The 5577-nt window shown below is 50.7% G+C and overlaps 1 pseudogene; it reads right to left on the bottom strand.

Annotated features, from left to right (window-relative positions):
• Positions 1 to 3265: 3265 nt before the first annotated feature.
• Positions 3266 to 3445, bottom strand: LOC119168845 (U2 spliceosomal RNA; annotated as a pseudogene).
• Positions 3446 to 5577: the final 2132 nt, after the last annotated feature.

Genomic DNA, 5577 nt, shown 5'->3' with positions numbered 1-5577 from the left:
ACTCTTGAAGCTTCTCGGCCGCTTTCGGGTGTATTTCGATTACACGCAACCCAGTTTGGGCAAAACAACTTCGATCACTTATCATATAGACACCGTCAGCCATGCACCCCTGCGCCAGCATCCATACCGCGTCTCTCAAGCTGAACGTCGGATTATTGAAGACCAAGTGACTGACATGCTTAGCCGGGGAACCATACAGACGTCCCACAGTCCCTGGGCATCCCCGGTGGTTCTCTCAAAAAGAACGACGGTAGCATCCGTTTCTGTCTTGATTATAGGTACCTTAACAAGATCATGCGCAAACATGTATATCCACTCCCCAGAATTGATGACACACTTGACTGTTTGCAAGGAGTGGAGTTCTCTTCGCTGGATCTTCGGTCGGGGTACTGGCAGGTACCAATGGATGAAGCCGACCGCCCCTAAACTGCGTTCGTAACTCTTGACGGCTTGTGCGAGTTCAACGTGATGCCGTTCAGCCTTTCAATGCCCCGACCACATTTGAGCGTTTTATGGACAACATACTTCGAGGTCTCAAGTGGCATACATGCCTTTGCTATCAGGACGACGTCATGGTTTTTTCAAAAGACTTCGATACCCATCTTCAGCACCTCGCAAGTGTCCTGGAATGCCTCACGCAGGCTGGGCTACAACTAAATTTGAAGAAATGTCACTTCGCCTCACGGAAGCTCGCAATCTTACGGCACGTTGTCAGCAAGGACGGCGCTCTACCAGACCCTGACAAGCTCCGCACTGTCACCGAGTTTCCTAAGCCGTCGACACTCAAAGAACTTCGGAGCTTTATAGGGCTATGCTCGTATTTTCGACAATTTATTCGTAGTTTCGCACCTATAATGATCCCTTTAACACGTCTACTTGCTGACAGCCAAGGTATCACAGCAGGGTCGTCCACCTGTGACGACGCATTTGTGAAATTACGTCATCTTCTGACATTTCTGCTGATTCCTTGTGCAGCGGAAGTCTGGCTTCGATGAGTACGTCGTTTCTTACGCGAGTCGCACTCTGACCAAAGCGGAAGAAAATTATTCGGTCATAGAGAAAGAATGTCTAGCCATCGTTTGGGCAATCGCTAAATTTAGACCTTACATATATGGGCGGACATTTGATGTCGTGACTGAACATCATGCCCTCTGCTGGTTGTCGTTTCTGAAAGACCCACCTGATCGCCTAGCCCGTTGGGCATTACGACTCCAAGACTACGACATCCGCGTCGTCTACAGGTCAGGGCGCAGATATTCAGACGCTGACGCTCTCTCTCGATCTCCACTTCCCCATGACTGTGCAAATGCGCCTGTTTCTACCTACAATTCTGCCTCTCTCACACACGCTGACATGCCAAACGAGCAGCGTCAAGACCCTTGGATATTGCCTCTAATGAAGTTTCTATCAAAGCCATCACTGAGTACCGCCAGTAACTCGCTGCAGCGCACAGCTCGCCATTTCATCATGCGTGATGGGCTACTTTACCGCTGCAATTACCTCAGTGAAAGTCGCAAGTGGTTGGTGATTTCTCGCCATCTACGTACTGATATTTGCGCCTCGTTCCATGTGGACCCCCAATGCGGCCACGCTGGTGTAATAAAGACGTATGCACGCCTCCGGCTGCTGTAATACTGGCATGGAATGTACTGATTTGTCCGCCAATACGTGCGTTCATGCTCAAAATGTCAACGCCGGAAGAGTTCACCACATGTCGTCACTGGACCGCTCCGGCCGTTGCCCTGCCCATCCCGACGTTTTAATCGCATAGGAATTGACTTATACAGCCCACTTCCATACACACCTGACGGGAATCACTGGGTGGTTGTCGCTATTGATCATTTGACACGGTATGCTGAGACTGCCGCGCTGTCAGAAGCTAAATCACGTGAAGTCGGCTTATTTATTCTTCACAAACTTGTTCTTCGCCACGGCGCTCCTCGCGTGTTACTCAGCGACCGTGGATGCACGTGCCTCTCAGAAGCCTACAAGACCTCCTGAATGAATGAAATGTTGTTCATCGAACGACCAGTGCGTACCGTCCCCAAACCAATGGCATGACTGAACGCTGCAATTGCACATTAGGTGACATGCTGTCCATGTATGTATATGCTGTTCAAACCAACTGGGACCGCATACTACCATTTGTCACCTATGCGTAGAACCGCGCCACTCAGTCCACGACTGGATTTTTTCCCTTCTTTCTTCTATATGGCCGTGAACCCTCCTCATTTATGAATACTATTCTGTTGTATCGCCCGGATACTTCATAGTCTGCAACTCTTTCAGAAGTCACCACCTATGCAGAAGAATGCAGGCAGCTAGCACGTTCGTTAACTACACAAGATCAATCACACCACAAGGACCGCCATGACGCCAGCCTGCATCCCCAGTCGTACTCACCTGGAACATTGGTGTGGCTTTGTGTTGCCTCCTCAGCTCCAGGCCTTTCTTCAAAGCTGCTGCCTAAGGATGAAGGCCCCTACCGCATCCTGGGTCAAGCATCCCCACTAAACTATATTGTCGAGCCCGTACAGTCGTCCACAGACTGCTACTGTCGTGGCCGTGAGACTGTCCACGTCGACCGACTGAAGCGGCACTATGACCCACCAGTTGTACCTGTGCCTTAATTCGCCAGGATGGCTTCTTTTCCGCGGGGGAGTGATTTGTAGAATGGATAGCGTGCATTTAGCAGTGCCTGCAAAAGATGAAAAAGAGGGCCGTGGTTCGTGCTCGTGACAGCTCCGATTTGGATCACTGAGCGCTTGACCTGTGTTAGTTCTTACTAAACGCGTCGCGGACTCAACGCTCAACGCGTACTATCAACAGAAACACCAACACGCAATAGAAGCTGTTTCATTTTTCTTCTGAAATGGGCAAACTAAAAAAGTGGAAATAGCTAAACAAGGCTGTTTCGTCTCACACACATTCAGCTTTCCTTTGAAACAGTAATAACAAACTACTCAGTATTTTTATTAATTAGGATAATGAAAAAACTTGCAGTATGTATGCGTTAACAGACAAAAAGGGGCTCCCGAATATAAGTTTACCACACAAGGATTTACTTTCCCAAAGCAATTGTAAGTGGGAACACAGCTAGCGCACTTCCGAACGCGGGCGAAAGGCGGCGAATACCGCGTCATCTGGGGCGGCGTGACACCAAGGCTTCGGATAGTCGCCGCACCCTCGTGGTTTACCGCAATATCCTCGGTGAATCCGGACACGTCGTTTTTATTAGGAGTAGTGTTGTACTCATCCCCACAGGGGCGAGTGGGCCAATCCCGGAGATAGTGCAATATCGGGCGAACCCGTGGCGGAGTTGAAGAGAGCTTCAAGTACTGCTTCGCATTTCAAAAATAAGTTTATTATCTTGGATACAAAAATGATCCGTATCACATATTAAGCTAATAAGAACAGAGAGTGGTTACCAAAAAAGGCAATACATAGAGGGAACGGTAGCCTTGGCCTTGCTGACCAAACCAAAGGCCGCCCGGACCTTCCAGGACCAAAAGGGCCTGACCCCAACGTTGCAGCACCCTACCGGTGGCCCGAGCGTCCACTCTTCAGTGCCTAAGAACTTGATCAATCGCCATGACATAGAGCCACAGAGGAGCTGCCTTGGCAGAGGCAGGAAGAACAGGGGCTGAGCAGCACGTCCACCCAGAGTCCGGGAACCATGAGCTTAGTCAGAAATGTCCTCTTTGGTGACAAACCGCCACCTAAGCAAGCGGCCCCGGAACACATAGATCAATACAGTGGTGAAGTGGAGCGAACCTTTAACCTACCGCGGGGCGTCACTCCCCCGCTGCCGCACCTCAAAGTGAGACTGCCCAGGAAATCCCAAAGGCACAGACCATCGCGGGTCCAAAGACACAAGACAGCCCAGCTGAATAGGCCAGGCGTTCAGGTGTGGAACAGCATCGAGCCATAGAAGCAGGACCTAACCTCAGGACAGGGGAAGAACTCGTAAATTGCGGTGCACCTGATCAGTTAGCTCCCTAAGGAGCGCGTCTTGGACGCAGCGCAAGTGCCAGAAGGAAGGAGAAAAAAAGAAGAGAGTGGAAAAGGAAAAGAAAAGTGAAAAAAAGTGGTTCGCCCTCAAGAGGAGGGGGCATCAAAGCCCGGTCCCAGGGCGAAGCGCTTGTAATCACCAGGGATACACACTTTGATATTAGCCACAAGAAGGCCGAGAAGCAATCTTAGCCAAAATGCCGAGAAGCGACTTTGATCTTAGCCAAAAGGCCAAGTTCGAGCCCGTAAGAGGCGGTAGAAGGCGGTCGTCAAGTGGTAGCGGAAATCAGTGAAGTACTCGCCTGCGCTTTTCGTCGAATGCCGTTGAGTAAGGTGCGAGTAACCTCGTGACAGACCGTCTTCAGGAGACGCGTGGTTGCACAAATGCAACCGTGCGGCAACGTGTCACCATATTCAGGGATTATATTTCCACACTACGTCATCTCTGATCCACTGCTTCGTCACTGCGCTCGATTGTATTGGTTGTTATTGTTAACCTTTACTTGTGGCTCACAACTATTTTGGGTGATTGGCCACTTTGTTGTTCTGCTTTTTCACCTTCTACATTTTCGGCTTTGTGAAGCTGTGAGGAGGAACCAGAGGGTACAGAAGCAAAGCAAAACAAAGCGCGCCCGGGTCGTTATCTCACACGTCCTGGTTTCAACTGCGCTTCAGGTACGTGTGTCATGCGTCCGTATGTATAGTGCACAGTTCCTTGCTACTTCCAGCATTTGGCCGTTCCATTCAGGTGAGCATGCGAGGGCGCTCGTTGTGTAACAACCGTGTTCTTCAGAGGAGTTTCAGCAAGAAACTCGCCAGGGCAAGCAAGACAGCTGCAGCACAGAAAACAGGAGGCCGAGAGCGCGACACACGAACTTCGTTGTCTTTTCTCTTCCTGGCACGGAGCTAGCGCCGATGCGCACCGGTACCGTTTCCTCCCAGCACAAATTGGAGCCATCTTGGCGACGGGGACTTAAGGAAAAGACGCTATAGGTGGGTCGTAGCAGGGCTTAAGTCGCGTGACGTGAACTGTTTCGCGGCCTCGGCAGCGATTACCGCGCGATGGGTTGACCGGCTCGACGACGTACTTTACGGGAGATGTCTGCTCCAGTATGCGGTAAGGACTGTGGTACTGTGACAAAAGTTTAGTGGAAAGTCCGGGAGTGGCGGACGAGACCCAAAGCGAAACCAGCTTTCCCGGGGAGTAATGGGCATCAGACGCTGCTGTGTCATGACGGAATTTTTGGCGCGACTGATCTTGTGTGGTATAGGAGAGGGCCAGTTGACGGCACTCTTAAGCGTAAGCAGCAGTTTGAGAGATGGGATTGCTCTGAGAAACGTCCGGTTGGTACGGCAGAATGGTGTTCATAGAAGATGAAGGTTCACGTCCGTACAGGAGAAAGAAGGGAGAGAAGCCAATGGTAGTTTGAGACGCTGAGTTGTATGTGTAGCTGACGAAAGGAAGTACGCGGTCCCAGTTTGTGTGGTCTTCCGACATGTACTTCGCCAGCATGTCAGCAAGGGTACGATTGAAACGTTCCGTCATACCGTTAGTCTGAGGATGGT

This window comes from Rhipicephalus microplus, chromosome 6 (assembly GCF_043290135.1).
Source record: "Rhipicephalus microplus isolate Deutch F79 chromosome 6, USDA_Rmic, whole genome shotgun sequence".
Taxonomy (NCBI): Eukaryota; Metazoa; Arthropoda; class Arachnida; order Ixodida; family Ixodidae; genus Rhipicephalus; species Rhipicephalus microplus.
This window is presented reverse-complemented; position numbering and strand designations above follow the sequence as displayed.